The sequence below is a fragment of the Brachycentrus maculatus genome, unplaced genomic scaffold (assembly GCF_059751285.1).
Source record: "Brachycentrus maculatus isolate JH-2025_06_01 unplaced genomic scaffold, ASM5975128v1 h1tg000029l, whole genome shotgun sequence".
In the NCBI taxonomy this organism is placed as follows: domain Eukaryota; kingdom Metazoa; phylum Arthropoda; class Insecta; order Trichoptera; family Brachycentridae; genus Brachycentrus; species Brachycentrus maculatus.
Window position 1 is genome coordinate 1,395,581 of NW_028280783.1, and position 24,302 is coordinate 1,419,882.

Below are 24,302 nucleotides of genomic sequence, written 5' to 3' on the forward strand. Positions count from 1 at the left end.
AAATTATTATTTTTAATATATATTGAATGTTCGTGAGCATGGTTGACCAATTTAGGTGCTATTTAAATCGAAACGTCTTATTGATGAGAAGTTGTTACAATAAATTAACAATATTTTGAGTGTGTCCAAATACTTGTTCACAAATATGGATTATCTCTATTTACAGGAGTTATTTTTCTTATTATTTTTTGAGATCTCAACATAGATGAAGAATAATATGGAAGATACATGGACTTCCATATTCTTCCTTATGGACTTCCATATTCTACTTCATCCTTGTTGAGATGTCATAAAATAATATTAAAAATAACTCTTGAAATTGTAGGTAATCCAGATTTATGAACAAGTGTTTTGGACACACTCAAAATGTTGTAAATAAATTATCTGGTCAAATTACATAAGCTAAAATAATAAAATCAAAAGGATATTTTCTGGCGTTTCTCGTGTATTATAATCCTGGATTTTAACAAATGGATTCGAAACTCACATATTAATAAAAGAGTTTCTACTCAATAAAAAAGCGTCTTCATCTCACCAATAGATATCTCTAGCGAAAAAATTTGTGGTTCAAGTACAATGTTTCGAAATTGGATCATATATATATATATATATATATATATATATATATATATATATATATATATATATATATATATATAGAAGTTCTAAGAATTTGAATATTCAATCATGAGTGTTGTCAATCATGAGTAGAATTGGTGAACGTTATACGTGTATAAAGTAATCACCTTAACCAGTCAATGAAGGAGGTAAGCCCCGTTCATGCCTAGACTTCCATATTCTTCTTTACCTATGTTGACATGTCAAAAAATAATATGAAAAATAAATTCATTCTCTTTTAGCTCGAAAATCCATCGTTTGAATAACACTAAAAATGTTGAAGATTTCATGTTTTCAATTTACGCAAATGAACAGGGCAAATGCAATTATTCGCTGACGAGTAGGGGAGGTGGCTGAACAATGGAACAATACTGGTCCACCGCCCAAAGTTACCCCGCGGCCCAATTGACCACCGCGTACCCTTCTCATGATCTAACGCCTGTTCAATTATCGCAGCGTGACAGACGAACGGTCGATTTTTTAAATAGAACATGATATTCCGAACAAATAAAATCAGTCTGAGGAAAAAATAAATTGAAGCGACTAGAATGCACCTTACAAATGAAAGGTTTGCATTTTTCTAAGAAAAAAATAGCGAATGAAAATTAGTTTTTGTTTAATTAAATAATAATCTTAGATGATTTATATAGCGCCATTTTCGTAATAAAAAAACTACTTCAAGGGCGCTTATACAGGTATGGATTATGATATGAAAATGATAATAAGAAATTTAAAAAAATATATATTAATGAAAAACGTCGTCAATCGGCTGACTCTGAAGGCGGAGGAAAGTGGAGCCGCCGTATTGTTGCGCTTTCTTCTCGGGCTTCTTGGGCTGGAGCATGGCCAAGATGTTGGACAGGATGCCTCACTGTGTAATGGTAATGCTTGTTAAGGTACCGTCGTTGTGGATATTCAACTGCAGATGGCGGAGGTGATGGTGGTCTTTAGTTATATAATATTTTGTAACTGAAACTTCAATTTTCGTGATTTTTTAAAACACAACATCTAAATGATTTCTAAGGAATTTTTGAATGGGTTTGCTATGCTTTTAGAATCATTACGCCATTTTTCCATAGGTAGGCAATGAAGATGAATTTCACAAGCTCGTGTCCATATTCAAGTTCCATGTCGTACACGCCGTCCAAATACTAGTAATATATTGTGTGGGATGGTTTTTGAAACGACTAGGTTTGAGCTTCTGATTGATTTTGTAGTGTCAAGTATTTCTTGACCATCATCTCTTTCTGTCCCTCTCTTTATATACAGTACTCTCTTTATATACTGTCTCTCTCTTTATATACCGTAGAACGGGGCTACTTGATTTTTGGTGTTACTTGAGCTCAGTACACAAAAAAAACTGTATTTGGTCTACAATAATGAACGCATCGACATGATTCATGGTTTCCCTGACAGGTGACACTTATTGTCACGATATTTCGATCGATACCACGATCTACAGTAAATATTTTTTTGTACTGGTCTCAAGTAACACATCAAAGTTCAAATTAATTCTCGGTGCACGCCACTGATTTTTTTTTCATTCTAATATTTATTCAATATTACCCTTTACTGGTAATTGAAGCGGGCTAATCACCTTTCCTTCGTGTGCTAACGATCAAGATAACACTGCGTTTATATGATGCAGTGCCATATGCACCATTGGATTGTGGATAAGGGTTGAAGATATAAAGAAAATTTCTTGAATGTTTTTCGCAGATACTTTGTGACACATTTTATAAACTTTATAAAATTAAACAACTTTGTGTTAACCATTTTTTTATTATAAGTACACTTTAACCTACCGGTTTTGACGAGAACCATGTCATCATCAGGGTATATTAAATTCTAAAATAGTAAAAACATTAAAATACTCGTAATTAATTATATTCCTTTGCCAAAAACGTTTTTGGTAAGGGAATGTAATTTATAATGAGTATTTTAATTTTTGAGAATTTAATAAACCCTGATGATGACAAGGTTCTTATCGGTAGCGGTAGGTTAAAGTGTACTAGTAAAAAAAAGTGGTTAAAACAAAGTTGTTTAGTTTTATAAAGTATATAAAGAAAACATTCTTATTATATTATTTCACTTATGCAATCCATTCAATACGCCTTGGCCACCCCTACTCCATATACAATTGGACTTTTTTATCTGCTTTATTGGAAATTATTTTAGTTTCTTTGGAATTTCGGTAGTGTTTGCATCGTGGGATAATCCTCCTTTTTTAGTTTTAAATCCGCAACTGAAGAAACATAATGGCCACGAAACTATTGTCAATAAACGCATCGGCAGACAAATTACTTGCAGTCGCGTGGAAACGATTTACGATTGAGTTATGTAACTATTACCACTCTCGTATCGATATGTTATCTTGAAAATTTGAAAGTATTTTGAGCTGTCATAAAACAAATTTAACCCATTAATACATAATTTTCATCCAATTATTATTCTTTACTCTTTCACATGTATGGAAGCGAAGCATAGGGTTGGCAAAAGAAGGATGAAAGCAGACTAAAAATAGTAGAAATGTGATCTCTCTGACGAATGTGCGGCAAGGCGATGTTTGAAAGATGTTCGAATGGTGAATTAAGGAAAGAATACAAGGATATGAGATAAGCATTTTCGACAAAATTAAGATAGGTGTGTTAAGATGATTAAGACAAGTGGGACCTATGAGTGAGGAAAGAACGGTTTTAAAAACAAATTTATTAAAAGAGCCAAATGTTGTAAAAAGAAGCAGAGGAAGACCGAGGAAAACTCGTCGCAATCAGGTATATCACACCTATATTAATTTTGTCGATAATGATTATCTCACAGCCTTGCATTCTTTCCTTAATTCACCATTCGAACATCTATCAAACATCGTTTTGCCGCACATTCGTCTGAGGGATCACATTTCTACTATATTTAGTCTGCTTTCATCCTTATTTTGCCAACCCTGTCTTCTTCATCTTCTATTTAAATGTTCGCTCCCTAGGCGGAGCATATGCCTAACATGAGACGTCACCAAGTCACTCTGTCACGCGCTATCTCCTTGTATTCCTCCCAAGTCAGTCCGGCGACTCGAAGTTCCGCTGAGTATAGTCGGTGAATGATCGTCAGTAGCCTTCCGGGGCGCTGAAATCTTCGGGGTTGAAGAAGAGACATGAAGGGTTAATGCTCTCAGGTGGCATTCTAAGGACATGTCTCAACCATGTCCACCTTCTCCTCTTCAGGACATCCAGTATGAGGGGCTGTTAGCTTCTTTTCCTTACATCCTCATTCTCGACGAAGTCATACCACTTTACGCCCAGTATTCTCCTCAGGCACCTATTTTCAAAACTTGTTAGTTTCTAGCTCTGAGCTTTAGTGAAGTGCCATGACTCACACCCGTGCAGCAGGACTGTTAGGATGCAGGCGTTAAAGAGTAAACTTGGTTTTTGTCGAGTAAAGCAAAGTGTTCCAGACATAGTGCATTTTATTGAATATGTAGTATTTGAAGATCTAATATACTAGAAATACATGATCATATCATATTTCGTCTCAGTTGTGCGAAAGTCGCGTAACCAGTATCTCGAATCACCTCAGCAGTATGATCCAGATTTCACGCACGTTGTCGGGCCAATTTATTCTATTGTGTTGTTACTATTGTGCATTATTCGGTACGTTTCGTTGTTCAATTTTATTACTTAGTTGGTTTATAAGTCAGTCCGTCGCATCTCCTCGGTGGTCTGCAGTAGTTTTATTGCGTTTACCTTTACTTTAAGGAGCATCGGATCTAAGATAATGTGTTTAGGACTGTTATCGCTGTTTATACATTCTCCCCATTGTAAGCATCGGAATTAATCTGACATTCAAGAAATAGTACAAATGTAATACATCAGTCATTGTGTAAGTTTTGGATCTGGGATATAGAAAATAGATTACATACGTCGTTCGTATCTTTTATTCTGTTTTACGGGGGCCTGAAACATTTCTTTTGTACAAGATTGGCTGATTAGATTGCTCATTCCTAAATCCTGTTGATATTCAACCATGTAATGTAAATAAATCCAATTTGAAAAAATATAAAAACTGTTCACTTACCTTCCTACCCTCAATCAGTTAAAATCACCATATTATTATCTAGTAAATTACAATATCATCACTCTAGACCCAATTGTCAAAAACTAATATTGAAATTGAATACTAACCAGATGAGGATAGAATACGCCGGGAATGTTTTTTTTTCTTCTTCACTTTTGAGTACTAGATCAAATATTAATAGGATATTTGAATACGAATATAAGTCATCTTGAGCAATCAAGGGACCCCCTGTATTCCAAACGAATAACGATCGCACGGGTTCAACTACTTAAATGTTGAGAACTGGTGTGAGTAACAGCACCAAGATAAAGCTTTTCACGAGATTGGTTCACTTCAGTTTACTCTATGCTGCTGAAACATGGACCACAAAAGTAGCAGAAAGGAGAAAAATTGACGCTTTCGAAATGTGGTGTTGGAGGCGCATGTTCCGAATCCCGTGGACAGCTAGACGCGCCAACAGTACATTATGTCTTAGTCTGGCCAGTGTATGTACACGATGGATTCTTCGGTTCTTTGGTAACGATGCGAGTGGCAATGAGGATAGCCTGTAACGACTGGTTGTGATTGGTAGCCTGGAGGGGAAGAGAAGGGAGGATGATCCCCACACGATGGACCGATCAAGTTATGACAGCAGCAATCACCTCAGTGGTTGAAGCGCAACGTGCAGCGCACTTAAGGGATAACTGGAGAAGAGTTATTGCTTCGACCTTTAAGAAAAAGGGTCACAACCTTCAGTAATGAGAAGTAAGACGGAGAAGAGACTTAAATATTGATTAATAAAACAGGATCCTTTTTTACTCACCAGAAACTATGGGTTAGGACATTGTTAAGCTCTTATTATACTCACGCTAAAAATATCTATTTTAATTTATTTTTATGGTATCGCTACTTTATAACGCACGTATATAGGTACCTTCAGATGTATATTTCAAAATATAAAGCTGTATATAAAAAGGCCATTATTAATTTTGGTTAACACGGTTGTATAGAGAATTGGTTATTGGTTGTCTATCCGGCACAGAAAAAAGGTGCCAAATGATCCTTTCATTTTTATTTATTGTTATGTTATTGTTATTTAATGTTAAATCAAACATAGTTTTTTTAGTCTACTTAGTTGTATTCTATTGTTAAAAAACACATATAAAGTTGTGACGATTGTTTCGCTTAGTTATGGCGTTTTCAAAAGAATGTGAAGATTAAATTAAGGATCGTCAGTTCATTTATATCCAATCGGATATCATCGTTTTCCTTTGGATCGCCGAGAAAATGCATATTCGTGTTTGGCATAAATTGTGAAATCGAGCGCTTGTTTTGTGTTTGACTTTAACCCATAGCCGGGTAATTAATTAATTTCTGGTATCGTACCTACTCGTATTTACATCTTTAAAAAAAAACTTAAGAATAAACAGAATAAGATGGAGTAAACAGTTTGTTCCGAGTCTTGATACGATCGTTGAAACATGTTCACCCGGAACCTTTGTAAACAGTGTCGTCTGTTTACAACATCTATATGATGTACTTTAGTAAAAAAATAAACCAACGTTGTTTAAAACCTTGGTATTCTAATAAATATTTAAGGTATCCTTTATAAATATTTTTACTAACTAGACGATTTAATTTAATGACGTTCGGTATAGACAGATAAACTTTGTAAAGGAATGATGATAAAGTGATTAGTATTCCCATCTTATCAGTGAGAGCGACGCTGTTATGGGAGCTTTGGTTATGGTCTCCAGTTTTGTTACGCGGACTCTTTAAATAATAATAATAAATATGGATAACTTATATAGCGCCATTTTCGTAAAAAAAATACCTCAAGGGCGCTTCACTGTGAATGAATTGGGGAAAATATTAGGGTGGAAATGATTTAGCAAACAAATGTGTTTTTAGTCTTTTTCTAAAGATCATCTCACTCTCACTTTTTCTAACCATTGGTGGAAGAGCATTCCACGCCGTCGGTCCTGCAACAGCAAAGGCACGCTCGCCAAATTTAGTGCGTTGGTTGCGAGCTGGTAAGATCACTTTGCCCATTGCAGATGTTGTAGCCGATCGAAGCGTGAGACGTCTATCAACCAATTCATCTGGAATACACAGCTCCTTAAGATACTCTGGAGCCATATTGTGTATTGATTTATACATGAGTAGGCAGAGTTTATACTCAACCCTTTCGGGAAAGCGTAACCAGTGGAGTTTGTGAAGTAGTGGGGTGATGTGACTGAATTTAGAAATTCCAAAAATTAGTCTCGCTGCTGCGTTTAACACTGATTGCAGTCGAGTCATTTTATTGTTTGGTAGACCCGTGTATATACCATTACAATCTTTAGTTCATAGGTTCTATTATTTACCCAATTTGGCGGCATTATTTTAAGAAAACGGCGCTAGATAAATTATTTAAAGATATTATTCTACCCTAGGCTAATTTTTATTATTTGATTAAATTTTTATCTAATAACTAATAATCTTATGAAATAAATAGCGTTAAATCGAAACATTTTAAGTACCTACATAAATATTTACGTTCTTATATTGTTTCAATTTGTACAAACGGGTATATGAATATCGCCATTTTGCAACATAAACACTTAAAATACAAAATACAACTATTGTATTGTTTTTATAAATACTTAAAATTATAATAAACTTTCAAATTACAATTATAATAAATATTGTTTTCATATACACTTAATATTATTATAAACACTTAAAATGCAAAATACAACTTTTGTATTGTTTTAATACTTGTACATTACAAACACCAGAATATCTAAAAGAGCTGAGTATTCCAGACGAATTGGTTGATAGACATCTCGCGCTTCGAGTGGTTTGCTGTATCACTTCCACTATCTACTTTTTCCCAACTCAATCACAGTGAAGTGTAAGGTACTTAAGTAGTATTTTACGAAAATGGCGCAGTATAAATCATCCACACTTATTATTATTGAGGCCTGCATACTCACCTCAAAGTGTGGAAAGATTTTTTTTAACTGCTAAAAAATCATTTATTTCCATAAATTCGTTTGTGCGAGTGCTATTGAGTCTTGAAAGAAATATAGCATTATTAAGAGCGCGTTGTGTACAGTAACACCAAAAAGCTCTAAATTTACGGGCGATTAAACGTTTAGTCAACTCGGAAAAAAAGACGAGAGCGTGTTTTGAAATAAAGCGCTCACTTCAAATAATGTTCCACGCTATTTCATCCCCTTTTGAGTTTAAACTCTCAACGCTTACGATCATTTGTCATCGCTTCATAAATCTAACGTCTGTTTTTATTCAGCTAATGAAATATAACGCTTTCGAACTGCGCGCAAACTAATACAGATTCCCTGATCTATGTCAAAGAATTTTACCGCCTTAATAATAGTCATTCTTCTTCTTCTTCTTTAGCTAGGACTGTGTCCTGTTATTCTCGGACTCCGCTCCTGGGAGATGGAAGATCAGCTGTCTTTCCATCGTTTAGGTGGTCTTCCTGTTGGTCTGTTACCTCTTATGCTGCTATATGCTGCTATCCTCACCAATTGACCCGAACTTTATCTTCCCACATTTCTCCAGAAACGTCTTCTTACTCTTCCCCATCGCACAATATCTTCAACATTGCAGATTCTTCTTATTTCAGAGTTTCTTACTTTGTCGCGAAGTGTTAGGCCCGCATGGGTGGTGGAGTCTTAATTTCGGTAGTTTTAAGAAGGCTTTTTGCACTCGTGGTGTCAGCTATTGTTTCTATACGTCTGTTTTCAAAATTTCACCAATTAATTTGGCTTGGTCACTTTGTAATCCATCCATTTTTAATTTTAGTTTTCTTAGTAAATCCAATATTTCTTTCAAAGTAGTTTATAAATTGACTGACTAGAAAATTTAAAACAAGAATCATAAATTATGTTTAAGAAAAAACATATTTTCAGAATTCGCCAACCATTTGATAGATAATGATCACAAATACAGCAACAATAAAGTAGAAATTCAAAATACTATTAATATAAATAATAATAAACTCAGAATTAACAATATGACAATGACCAAAGCCTCCCCCCATATTGTTTATGTTCCCACTTATAATAAAAAATTGCAAACAAAAAATAATAAATAATAAATAATAAATAATAAATAGTAAATAATAAATAATAAATAAAAAATAATAAATAATAAATAATAAATAATAAATAATAAATAATAAATAATAAATAATAAATAATAAATAATAAATAATAAATAATAAATAATAAATAATAAATAATAAATAATTGATAATCAATAAATAAATTAAAAAAAGACAGCTCCTACCCCTATTCAACTTTCAACGCCAAGGTCACAACTCTAAAATTTAGACTTGGCTTCACATGTGTTTCACGGTGTTTTTTACAAAAATTTACAAAATCAGAACCTAAAACCTGGTGATGTTAAAAGTCCGCGTAATCGGAGGGCATGTATGACTAGATGTATGGATGTGAAGGAGGCGAGTAGTGTATGTCAGGACAGAAGAGTGTGGCGTTCCATCCTCTCCCCCTACCCTTGCGGGGAAACGGCGTGATGGTAGTAGTAAGTTGATATTTAACGAATACTAGGCCTTAAACCGGACATATGATTAGAGGGGGTCCTTTATCTCTCGCTCTCGCGTCGTTCATCTTCCAAAGTAATACTAATTTCACACATTTCCTCAAAGACAATGCATCCTTCTGAGTTCCGAGAACGGGTGTCAGTCTTCGGCAGCCAAAAAAAACAAACAATGGGTCATTACGGATGAAGGGTAGTGGTAGTCAAACAACACGTGTACGCAAACGGACCACGTGCGTTTAGAAAAAATATTAGACTGCATAAAAAAACGAGTCGGTTTTGTATCTTTTTTAAATTGTACATTTTTTTGTAATTTCATTGGCATATTCAGATGACTGCCAATATGAGCTCAATCATGTATGTCAAATACTTGAAAGCGGCCGGGTCAGGAGTCGTAATAATCGTCGGGTATGTATGAGGAGTTGCATGAATGTGGAAGAGGTGAAGAATGTTTTCAAAGACAGAGTGGTGTGGCGTTCAATTCTCTCTGCCTTCTTAGTTACCCCATCGTTAGTTAGTTTGTTAGTTTTACATTTATAGACTTAGAAACGATGTTTTGGCTCGAAGCCCCCCCTCCCCCGCTCGCTTCAGACGGCCCTGATTTCCGGTGTCCGGTTTTCTTCCAACGCCAACCCTGCCTATAATCTCCTGATATTCCTAATTCCTATGGACCGGACGTCCCAAAACTGACAGATTTTCTTGCAAAAAACTATCGCCCAAGTGTTCGGGCGGTAGTTTTTTTGTTTCACTTGCCCTGCCAAATTCAAGATTTGTATTCTGCTTTTGATGGATGTAAACGTGTATATATATATATAAATATATATATATATATATATATATATATATATATATATATATATATATATATATATATATATATATATATATATATATATATATATATATATATATATATATATATATATATATATATATATATATATATATTTTTTTTGTATAATAGGTCATATAAAAAGTATGTGCAGTTTTTTGCCACTAGATGATGTTGATGCCTATATATCAGGCAATACTCACTCGATTGTTTCAAATGAACATGTGCTTAAAAAAGGGAAATTTTAGTCTACATTTATGGATTTTATTTTAATTCAAAGTTTTTTTTAAAATTAGTTTTAAAATGAAAAAAAAAACGCTTTGTGATGCATTTTTACTATAAAAAGAGTAAAAACGTTGCAAAAATTTTCTACAATTTTGTTAAGAGTAACGGTGAGAATGCTTGAGTAAACGAAAGACCCAGGAGTTGTTTGCTCGATCCCGTTCCTGAATTTTCAATGTCAAAGATGCATCTCCCTCTGGTCGGCTAGTCATATAAAAAGTCGATGAAATTTTGAAACTGGAGGCGCAAGACTGACATGCAAGCTGTCAAGAAATAGCGGAGACACTAAACATCAACCACATGGCAGTTTGAAATCTTTTGAAAAGATCAAGCTACAAAAAGAAGGGCAATGTAAGGAATGATAACTTTATATGACCAAGGTACGGGACCGTACCGTACCTTGGGCCAAGAGAAGAAGTTTTGTAAAATGTCATTCCTATGTACACTATGCATGATAAGTACACGATATATTCAAACAATATGATAACAAACAACCAATCTATTTGGTTCAATAAAAATTGACGTACTTTGTCAATTAATTATTTTATGAGACTTTAAAAAAAAATGGCCCAAGGTGCGAACCTCTCCCGTACCTTAAGTATATGAAACCAGAGGGCATATATGACTACACGCACGGATACGCAAAGGAAACTAGGAGCCAGGATAGAAGAGTGTGGGTCCCCATCCTCTTTGCCAACCCCTTCAAAGAAATAATATTAATAATAAATTTGGATAATTTATATATCGCCATTTTCGTAAAATACCTCAAGGGAGCTTCACTGTGAATGAATTGGGGAAAAGAAGATGGAAATGATTAAGCAAACAAATGTGGTTTTGAAGGTAGTAGTGAACAGTAAAAGTAACAGTATTTTAAAGGAATACCCCGCAAAGCTTCTATTAGGATAGGGAAGGTAAATGTGAGAAAATGCATCACAAATACTTATGCCAATTGAAAATAAATCTTTCTTGAATTTATTTTGCACTTGACGGGAATCGCACCCGCAACGCCAGTTTCGCAGTCGAGCGTCTACCCAACTACGCCACGGCGACTGTATTATTATTCATTGCTTTAATGTTAACGACTTTTAAGTAAGATATTCTCCTGGTACCTAGTTCAAGAAAAAACCAAGTTATAAGTCAAAATGTATGTTAAGTAAATATTAGACTCGTGAATTGTTCATCCGCATTAACATATTTTAAACCTGTCATCTCGATCAGTCTCCAATGCCAAATGCCTTATGCGTAAGATGTGAATGGAGATACATGATTTGTGGGTATATTCAAAATTAAATTACCCCGAGTCCTAACGACCAGAGCGCGAGTGTGAAAATGGAAGTGCACACTCGAGCGCTATGCTTTGAAGTCTCCTTTCACCGTCTCTCAAATAGAAAATAGCCAAAATAATGTGGACATTCCGCTCACTCCTTTCAAGAACGTCACAAATAAAAAATCGCCAATTTTCAGTTGCGCATGTTTTCGGATTGCCCAGAAAATGTACTATATCCAAGCAAAAGCGGCATATTTTAAACTTAATATTTACCCGCTACAGGGCAGAAAGTGTTGTTTTTGCATTTTGATGAAAAGGTTTTGTTTAATAATTTTTTTTAAATGTACTAAATATTTTACAAATGTAGAAAAAACCTTCTGGTTTTACTTAAAAGATCTATTGCACAGAAAAAAGTTCAATAAATGGCTTGATATTTATTTTTAATACATTGTATTATATTTTTAAACTTTAAAAACGTACTCCTGAAAAATCAAGTTTTTCGATTTATGACGTTCTTGAAAGGAGTAAGCGATTTGTGTTTCTATTTCCTAAAGCACAATACAACGCAGGGACTACATACTGATGGACGAGACTGTCAGGCAACCAAGTCTAACGCCTGGATGTGAAGTGTGAAGTAAACTGAACTGAAGAAAAATACATTTCGTTAAATATAAATAAATATGTAATCACAACATTTTGAGTGTGTCCCAATACTTGTTCACAAAATGTGGATTATCTCCAATTACAAGAGTTTTTTTTCATATTATTTATTGACATCTCTTCAAAGAATGATGAGATGTCAAAAAATAATGTGAAAATAACTCTTGTAATTGGAGATAATCCAGATTTTGTGAGCAAGTACTCGTACACACTCAAAATGTTGTGAATAAATTATGTGGTTAAATTATAAGCTTAAATAATGAAAATGAAAATGATATTTTTTGGCGTTTCTCATGTGTGTGATTATAATCCTGGATTGGACCTTACATACTAATAAAAGAGTTTCTGCTCAATAAAAAGCTTCTTTTCATCTTACCAATTGGTGTATCTAGTGAAGTTTTAGTGATTCAAGAACAATGTTTCAAAATTGGTTCATATATAGAATTTCCAAGTATTTGAGTAGTGTGGTTGCCAATAATGGGTAGAATTGGTGAATGTTACACGTGTGTAAAGTTATCACTAAAACCAGCCTATGACGATGTTAACCGAGAATTGGCGTTCTATTATACTCGGAGATGCAAGATGGCTGAAAATCTCAAATGCCAGCAGAAATTAAATAAGATGAAGATATATATCACACCATTAGATCGTGATTTATGGGAAGAACAAGTTCTCAATCTATCATTCTCAAATAACCGACTATTCACTTCCGTTTGCCACACACATTCGTCGCATGTTCCATATGCCAGTGGTCAAACATTAAATCTACCCCTAAGGGTTGTTCACAGGGGTCGAACACATTACCTACAGCAGTGGTAAAATTTTAATCCGACGACCACTCGAAGAGTAGGACAGTAAAAGTAGAAGTAGGATTTCGCATCCGTGCATCAGGGATGGCACAAGCACTCCGCCGTGACCTGCCAGATGTGATTTAGCAGTTGATTTAATAATCAATTTTCTGTTTTATATTTTTCAAAAAGATCCTTAAAATGTAATAATTTGTACCCTTTCCACTCTGACCATTTTTTCTCATAACTGATCAGCTACTCTGATCAAAAAAATGCGACGTTTTTCTAACATTAAAATAAATATTTTGGCTCCCTAATTTTGGGACACTCTGTCTGGCAATTCATATGACCATGTTAATTAAGGTTAACTGTATTTATCTGAAAAATTTTTGGTATAATATACTTGGGTGATCGAGAAATCAGTGATTAAAGTTATACCTGCGCCGGGCCAGACATTGTGGCCCACGGAGCTGCCTACTAGAATCATACGGGCCAGAATGTCTGGCCTAAAGAGTGGTAAGAGTTAAAACACATTTTTTAAGGTTTTTAGGGCAGTCACAAATTCCTTCTTCTATGACCCTATCCAAAATACAATAAAATGCATTTCTTTGCTAAACAATTTCCACTATTTCCTTTCCCCCGATTTAAATCACAGTGAAGAGTCCTTGAGGAAATATCTTACGAAAATAGCACTGTATAAAGTATGCAAATTTACTATTATTTATTATCCGAATTCGTAGTTTGGTTTTGGTTTTAAATTGGTTATTAATTGTTGATTTATTTCTTAAATATACATGTACATGTGATGCATTTTGGCTCATTAGGCATAGCCTGTGTTGAGCCGAAAAACTTAATAAAATTTAAACATATATTTTTTGTTGTTGTGCGAAATAATAATACACGTATGTATGTACATATGTATATATACAGTATACATCATATTTTATGAAGGCTAGGGCAATCGCTTAGGTATTAGATTGTGTAACTTGTACACTGCTAATGTGTACGAGTTCCTTGAGGTAAAAATCTCATTTATGACAATCTGGGTAGAACCCATCTGAATATGTGTCGCACGCACACATGCGAACACATGTTTTTAATAACGGACGGGTTACAATCCGAAAACGCAGATTGTTTATCTAACAGTCAAACTTTTGGAATTTGAAACATGTTTTTGCTGCCATCTTTACAGGACTTTGTATGGCTTAGTCTCTATTACTGTACTCTTTTTCTACTAAAGTGATTACGGTCCTGGGTTCGATGTTATGATAAATTGAGAATTTTTTACCAAAATATTTATTTTTAATTTACCTGGACTTTTACCTGAAGCGCAGGACTGATCTACTCGACGTCATGACATTAATGATCATGTTTATAATGGATCGTTTTGATTTAGTTCACTATAAAGTTACCATTGAGCGCATATGAAGGTCAAGAGAAAAAATTAAGAGACATTATTAATATGAAGGAAAAAATTAAGTTTGTGATATATATATATATATATATATATATATATATATATATATATATATATATATATATATATATATATATATATATATATATATAACGTGGTAATATTTTTCTTTTGTAAATTGCGTGTAAATAATATGTAAAGTGGGTGTATAATAATAAAATAAACAATGTGTTGCTTTGTAATTAAAGTTTATTCTTAATTTATCTTTATAATAATTTTATATCTATCTATCTATCTATCTATCTAATTCTGACAGTTAATAATATTATCGGAAGTCTTTTGTTTTATTCTGAGCGACGCATGCGGCATCTGGTGGTAGAACTGTTTTATGTAGGTACTTTTTGTAAGTACTTAATAAAATGTATAGTTAGGTACCTAGTTATTTTATTACATATATATATATATATATATATATATATATATATATATATATATATATATATATATATATATATATATATATATATATATATATATATATATATATATATATATATATATATATATATACATATATATATATATATATATATATATATATATATATATATATATATATATATATATATATATATATATATATATATATATATCACACGTGACACCCTCTGCTGCAAATAATTTCGTACCTAGACGCCTCATTAATTCCCATAATATTAGTAAGTGCTAACGACGCATATCGGTCTCTCATGTCACCTGGTGTTGTGACGTCATCATCTCAAGTCAATTTATGACTTTTAGTATATTATTAAATAAATTTAACCTCTTCTTTAACCACAAAAGATTAATATTATTAAATATTTAATGATTATTACTTGATATTGTGAATCGGTTAAAATGTAAATTTATGCACACATGAAAGTATATCCACCGTATACGCTGCACACTGAAATAGCGTATTCCGAAATAAAACATTTTAGTGAAACAACATATGGCACGTGAAGCGATCGGTGTAGGATTTCCGTGTCAGTTCTAAATGACTTCGGGGTCACAGCTAAACAATCCACAATGTACACTTTTTCTTGTGTTTTTTTTCTTCTCACATTTTTACCAGGAATGCCAGTTGTCATCTGTGATGGATGGTGAATGAATCTCTCGGTGGTCCGGCTGAGAATATCTGCAGCCAAATGAACACGTTTTATATTAGAAAGAGGATTATGCACAGAAAAATTATATTCACACAGACATGTATTCGTCGCATAAGATTGTACCTTTAATGTGCCTTCACAAAGTCCCGTTTCGACATTAAATAGTTAAAACCCTTTCAACTTAACCTACAATATATTTTGTATATTAAAAGCATTGTTAACTTTGTGGTATGGTAATAAAACACTTAAATAAAATAAAAACACATAAAGACTTACACATAGTAAATAACCAACTAAATTTAACTCTTATATTTATTTGATATTACCCTGGACTAGTTTCTGAAGTGATCACCTCGCCTTCATGTAAGTAATGATCAAGATAACACTGCGTCGATGCAGTACCCTATGCACCATAGGGTGCGGATAAGGGTTAGAAGAGAAAAATAAATTTAGCTTCAAGTTCACTTTTAAAATAATTCCCATCGTGATTGATTATTAATGATTATTCTGAAACCGGTAGTCACGAATTAGTGTTTATTAATGTGGTATTACACAAAATGGACAATGAATGTTGGGGAGAGTGTTAATCTACTATAATCTAAAAAGTTCTTAGGAGATTTTAATAAATGCGATTTGTGGGTACCAATTTAAATTACACATAAAATCATCGCTTTATAAATAAAAGCATCGATAAATAAAAAAAAGTAAAATTAAAAATTTCTATCGTTTTTGTAAATGCCACTATTTATTAAAATCTATCGTTACACGTGTTTCGATGCACTCAATATAAGTTGATATTAATATTTATGATGCTGTATGCATCTAAACAAGTGTCATAATAAATTATTACAATAAAAATATTCACTATGTAAAAAAATTATATAATTTGTAAATATATTACGCTTAATGACTGTTGAATCAATTCGTGAAATCATTTCAGCTAAAAAGCTTTAAAAACATTTGAAATTGATAACTAGTTTCATGGACACATCCCACATTTAGACTGTTTTATATATGTATATATATATATATATATATATATATATATATATATATATATATATATATATATATATATATATATATATATATAGATATATATATATATATATATATATATATATATATATGTGTGTGTGTGTGTGTGTGTGTGTATAATATTCATTCATCATTATTCATATTATGTGGCCAAACTATGTACTGTGTATAGTTCGGCGAAAATAAGGCTGACTCCATATGTATTATCCTAAGTTGATTCTAAAAGCTAATGGGTCTGGGAGAACGAAGGAGACTGAAAGATTGCTAGAAAGAGAGGAAGTTAAGTAAAAGTGGATGTCACTAATTCCTGTGTGAAGTCCCACACATGTTGAAGTTTACTACTGACAACCTACCCACATCCCACACTTAGTATTTAGCTAAAGATTATCGTCTACTTTTCAGATACGACCACCATTGTTTTTATGTTTCAACGTTCTTTAACAATACTTCACCTCATGTTTTTGAAATGTTTAGCGCAGCCACTCTATATAAGAGTGAATTAAAAAACTACTCATATTAATAAATTTCATATTACTCGTATCAATTTGTGTCGGGTTGTGGTCGCGTGGTTAGTGTCGCGGACTCTTAAGTGTGAGTTTCTCGGTTCGACCCACTCTACCACAATTTGATACCTATTTCTAATAATGAGCCGCTTGGGCTCACAGAAATAGTATGAAGTTGGAATATTTGAAAAAAAATCATGAATCGATTTTCAGAAATACCTACATACTAAAAAACATATTTATTTATATGGATATGTTGATATTTATAATCCATATCTTAATAATAAAACACTCTCTTTATCATTCACCGTACACATTGTGTAATACAACTTTAAAAAAAAACACTAAATTGTGACTATCGATTTCGGAATAATCATTCCATCATCCGGTCATAAAAATGAAATTGTTACGTCCGACATTTATACAAAAAAAATTTAAGACAGAGAATTGTCTTCTTTCTCTCTTTTTTATATTTGTATAAATATTAGACTAAAATAATGACCTGATGATGATGCTGGATTGATTATTCCGAAACCGGTACTCACGAATCAGTGTTTATTAAAGTAGTATATATTACACTAAGTGAACGATGAATGATAAGGAGAGTGTAATATTATTATACCATAAAGTTAACAATGCTTTTAATATAAAAAAAGATAATAATTTTATTGGTTAATTCATCAAATGACAATTTTATAAAATGCTACATAAAAGTATAAATTTATTATACGAGAATATTCAGTTACATTTCGCGTTCAAGCATTTACGATTAATTTTATATTTTTATATTGGAATTCCACAATTTTCTGCGGAGGAAATGAATAAACAATACGGTTGCGACTTTTAAGCTCTGCGGTCATAACTTTCCCGAGTGATTGATGACCCGAGGCGCATAATTAGTCGTTTAAATGCCCTTTGCCCCTCTCACAGTGAGCAGCGTGTCCTAGTCCAAAATAACGACTCCACTAGACATAAGGTAGACACGCGATTCCGTATAGAAAATAATATTGTTCACATTTCATACCTTTCTCAATGATGATTCATAATTTATTTCTTGCATGTTTTCCGCAGATACTTTGCGGCACATTTTTTAAACTTTATAAAATTAATCAACTTTGTTTTAACCACATTTTTATTTATACAATTTAACCTACCGGTTTCAACAAGAACCTTGTCATAATCAGGGTTTTAAAAAACATTAAAATACTCTCACCAAAAACTTCCACATACTCCGTAAAAAATCCTAAATGTTATTTTTAATATTCATTGAGTGGCAACCCCAAATAACAACTAATGGAATCACCCAAAAACAGTATGAAGATGCGCACGCATACATAAAGTGGAGAACACACACAAAAACCTACTGTGCGGAATTTTTAGGAACAGAAATTGTAAAAATATCAAAAATAGGACTGTTACTTAAATTTGATTAATTATTAATAATTTTGTTTTATAGCTTTTTTAATTTCCAAAATCTCTAAATTATACAATGATTTTACTTTTTTAATAATTCATTACCTAAAAATATTAATAGATCTAGCCAAAGAGTGAATAATTTACTACAAATCTCTTTTTGCAAATCCAGACAATAGTTTTCATAGCTCCAAAACTGTTGTAATTCATTCCACAAAGACTAAATGTTGGACATTAATTACCTAAGTTTGTTTCGATTTAAAATAATGCTTAAATTATTTATTTAAAAAAATCAGATCTAAGTACCTTCTTCTTTTAAACGTATAACTCATATACTACATATTTGCTAACTTTTTTCATTTTCATCTTTTGGATTTTTTGTTTTCTGTTAAAATCAAATATTTGTAGCTCATATTAGCACTTTTAATCTAATTTTATTTTTGATAATATTTATCGTATTCTTGCCAGTTCCCTTTATTTTAACCTAAAATATAATGACTACCACACACATCTTTTTTGTATAAATATTCAATATTTTTTTGTACTTGTGATTAAAATATATTGTGAAATGCAAAACAATTTAAAATAAAAAAGAAAAAAAAATCTTAATGATGATTCCTTTTACTTATTTTGAGTTGCACTGTCAATGATTTTAAAGAGAATTTTATTTTGTTGTCTTTTCTGTAATTTGTAATGAAAAAATAATAACACTCTCATGGGCAAGAAATATTCTTAAGAAATCGTAGCATAGATATCAATAAATAGAGCTGCCAATAATTTAGCGATGTGACCAATATTAAAATAGCTCTACATTTTTTGTGACGTCATTCATTGCCAACTTACGAAAATAACGTTTTTTTCAAAGGCAAATTTTCCAAAATAAAATGAGGAATGAAAATATTAATTACATCGACTGTTATAAACACAAAACGAGTCTAATACAATCCTTTACAGGTTGAGTATGTTAAATTAGATATTCCTCCCGTCTGACAAAGATCCATTCATTAGTTATAACTTTAGTTATGAATTCATTACTTCCATGAATTAATTCTTCGAAGCCAAACTGGCGGTTCGCAACGGTTTGCTGGTACCGATACTGATATACGGAAAAGAAACATGAATCTGGCAAAGGAAGTATGAAAGTTAATAAGGGTTCTTTCAGGTGGTATGGACATGTGGAGCGAATGGATAACGAGAGAATAACTAAGAAAATATATGTTGCGAATATGAGCGGGAGGACAGAACGAAAAAGACTTGGCACGACCAGATCAATCAGAACCTAAAATCTGGTGGTGTGAAAATTCTGCGTAATGGGAGGGCACGTACGACTAGATGTAAAGGAGGAAGCTAGGAGTGCATGTCAGGACAGAAGAGTGTGGCGTTCCATCCTCTCTACCTACCCTTGCGGGGAAACGGAGTGATGGTAGTAGTAGTTGGATTCATTTGTAAAGTTTGTGTTAATCTATGCGTTTTGAACAAATTCTTTAAGTGAACTTTTTGATAGTACAAATATGGAAATATCTTCCTTTCTTTATTTTGAGCTGGCTGCAGTTTATCTTGTCACGGTTGGTATCCATTTTTGCGAGAGTGGAATTAGTGAGCTTAGTTCCCGTTGTGTTTACTTGCTCCTCCTGTCAGCGAGAACGATCTGGGTTACATTTCTTCACTTCGATCTTCACAAAAATGCTCCCAACCTTTTCTCAGTGAACATTAGGAAAAATATTAAAGACCAATAAAAAAATACAGATGGTCATATTTATATGACATAATACAATATTTTGAGTGTCCAAATACTTACAAATCTGGATTATCTTAATGAATGGAATCTGGATTATAAATAAAGGAATGGGTAAATGATTAGGAATTGATTTGATGAAAATTGTGAAATGTTTATAATCTTAAATTTGCTCTCTTTTTGTGTGTATCATAGGTTAAAATCGTTAAAACCAATAAAAAATGTGTTCGAAAAGAACTCCACCGACAAGACATACAAGGTGGCTTGGTGGGTCTCTGTAAAAAAATAGTTTTAAATATGTTTAAAATTGTGATTTAAATAAATGTATACAATTGATGTTAATTAAAAAAAATCTCTAATTATAAGAGTTATTTATCATAATATTTTTTGACATTTCAACATGAATTCATATTCTTCGTCTAACCAATAAGATGTCACTTTTGAAAATTCTAGTGATTCTTTTACAATATTTCAAAATTGGATCATATATAAAAAACTTCCAAGAATTTGAGTAGTATGGTTGTCAATCATGGTTAGAATTGGTGAATATTACACGTGTGTATCACATAAACCAGCCTATGACGGTCGTGAGCCCCGTAAATGCCCTGTCTTCCATATTCTTCTTCATTTATGTTGAGATGTCAATAGAAAATATCATACATCCAATTTTTAAGTCCTTTTAAGGTGAATTTTTATGCACACATTACCTTCTTCTTCTTCCTGTGCCATATCAGGTCACCCCGACGTTGGGAGCAATCTGGCGAAGGCTTCTCTTCTTCAGCATCCCCACATATCCAATCTCTTTTATGTCATTAATTTCATTAAATTTTATTATTAATTTAAAGACGTATCTGGAGAGATCATGTGAGAAGAGCGAGTTCGGATCGAGTGGTGAGGGTGGCAGCGGATAGCAACATAAGCGCGATCAGACCCCCAGGAAGACCACCTAAACGATGGAAGGATAGCTGGTCTTCCACCTCCCAGGAGCGATTCGAGAATGACAGGACCTAGTCCTAAAAAAGATGAAGAATTAAAAGAATGCAAGACTGAAATAAGCGTTATCCTTAAAATTAAGAAATGTGTGTTGAGATGGTTTGTTCATGTGGAAGGAATGAGTGAAGAAGGAACGGTAAAACAAATGTATGAGGAAATCACCACAATGCTACAATACCAAAATGCAATACCAAACAATGTCACCATAACTTTAAATATATAGGAACCACATACTTTAATCTTACAGGTATAACAAAAAAATTAAGAGATTGAGATGTTAAAGAATAAATTAAATGAATTATGTACTATTATTTCGAGAAATAAAAATACTTTGTGTTCTGATCCACTCACATCACAAAATGTGAGTGGATCAGAACACAAAGTATTTTTATTTCTCGAAATAATATATCAAGATGATCCACAAAGTTAATGCTTTCAATATTCAAAACAGAATTATGTACTCGTTAATCTAAAGAAGAATGAAAAAATCCATAAAAATAATTATAATGAAAATAAATTAAATTACAAAAAAACATACCTAAACAATAAACTCTCCAAGCACAAGTGCTTAGTTTCTTTATTAGAGAGAACGGCTTTATTAATTTAAGATTGCAAAAGAAGAAACGTCGAGAAAATATACTTAAATAAAAAAAATGTGACCATATTCAAAAATTAAAAATTAAAAAATATTGGCAAACCAGCCGATGAAAGATATGGATATTCTCATTAGTCATTTTGTCTGCTTAAGATGAGATTAAAAGAGCATTTCTTGGCCTCGTGTCTGTCAAATAATTTGGGAGCTTTGTGATAAGCCGTACGTGGGATTTTAGTAAAGCTTACATCATTCAAGTAGAAGCGAAGTATGCACAATGTCACAGTGGTAAACAATGCACCTTAAAGCCTAGACTGAACACGGTGACCCCAAGGTTTAGGGTATTTAAGGAATAGAAATACAGACGTAAAATTTTCCATTTATCGGGTACTTTTTTGTAAGGGCCCAAAATAAATAGAAAGAGAATAATTAAAAATACGCCGTTTAATAACTAATATAAAAAATCTTAATATCCATATATATATATATATATATATATATATATATATATATATATATATATATATATAGACAAATATATATATGTATATATATATATATATATATATATATATATATATATATATATATATATATATATATATATATATATATATATATAATATACATATATATTTATATATATATATATATAATACGAGTATATTTATACACATGTATATTTTATATACCTACGGAGGCGGACAATCTAAACATATTTCTTGCATTTGACATTACAATTTAAATTTTATTTCCTATACTTTCCTATTTTATTTCATAACAGTTTTCACATCGTTTTATTTCTATGAAAAAAAATCGAATAACAAATCTGTCTCTAGAAAAATTCAATATTAAATTCACGGCAAAAGACTGGTAACAACAAAAAAACCCAGGGAATTCCCCTATGACCCATTTCCGTATTGATTTTAATGCTGACAGGAAGGAATTAGTGCACCTGAAAGTCTATTGTATTGGACCCTAAAGCTGCATTGTGTATTATCTCTCAAATTGACATGTTTACGTATACTTAATCATACTTCATTCATGGATTACTGTGAGAAGGCTATTTAGCAAAAATAAACGCCATCCTTCTGCATACATATTTTTCACCTAAACCCTAAACAATAGAATTGGCGTGATCGGACAGTTTAAAAAAAAACTTATTATCTCCTGTGTTGAAAATTTTATTTCGAACGAAGACTTGCTATTTTAAACATAACCAATATATATATATATATATATATATATATATATATATATATATATATATATATATATATATATATATATATATATATATATATATATATATATATATGTATATAAATATATACATATATATATATATATATATATATATATATATATATATATATATATATATATATATATATATATATATATATATATATATATATATATATGTGTGTGTGTGTGTATTTATATATAAATATATATATATATTTAAATTATAGCATATCAGTATTAAATAAATACATTACTAAAATAATCTCTTTAAAAAGACATTCAAATCTTGAAATAATAATGAACTAAAAACCTTATAAATCTTATGTTGCTTTATATCAAGTAGTGATTCTGAACATCGTTTTTTTTATTATTCTATTATTCTTTTTAATCTAATTTATTTGTAACAAAAGTACCATTATGTAACGGATCTCTGTCGATGTCAAAAGAATTTAAACCGCGAGGTTAAATTTAACATAACCGTTTACAGATTTTAGCATACCCATCATTTTTATTAGTTTTTAAAATATCGAATAGAGTGAATTGTTTTATGGATTCCAAGAATGTGACAGATGACAGATTTTCTGTAATTTCCTTTTTATATTAAGTTTTAGATTGAACTGTTATATTTATTTTATTTATTTTTTAACGTAATTACAATCAAGTCTTGATTTATTCTTAATACCATTGCAGATGCTATGGATTTTGTCATTATGTTCTCGAATCTAATAGATAATAAACGAAAACAAAAAAAATCATAGCCAACTGATATTTTAATAAATATGTCAATAAGAGTATGGTAAATTATAATAAATGAATACAATCAAATATACAGTATATACCTCATATCGGTCGCTGGCCGGTTTAAGTGATTACTACACACTGTGCTACATTCACCATTTTATCTATGTAAACGACCATATTCATCGTCATCTGTGTAGAGATGTCAACAAACAATACGAAATATTACTGCTATTGGAGATAAACCAGATTTGTGACAAAGTATTTGGACGCACTCAAAATGTTACGAGTACCTTATTAATACATTATTATATTGCATCCAAAATTATAGTATGTAAATACAATTCAGTTCTGTAAAGAGGAAAATGCAAGGATACGTAGTATGTATGTATTAACTATACGCATACCAACATG

At 31.9% G+C, this 24,302-nt stretch overlaps 1 protein-coding gene across 1 annotated transcript in view; it reads right to left on the reverse strand.

Annotated features, from left to right (window-relative positions):
* Positions 1-21,309: 21,309 nt before the first annotated feature.
* The window catches only part of LOC148312921 (fork head domain-containing protein crocodile-like), a 48,670-nt gene continuing 45,677 nt past the window's right edge, over positions 21,310-24,302 (reverse strand). Inside the window, exon 2 of the mRNA XM_088271899.1 lies at positions 21,310-21,330. The gene's annotated coding sequence lies outside the window, so the exon portion shown is untranslated. The remainder of the gene's footprint in view (positions 21,331-24,302) is intronic.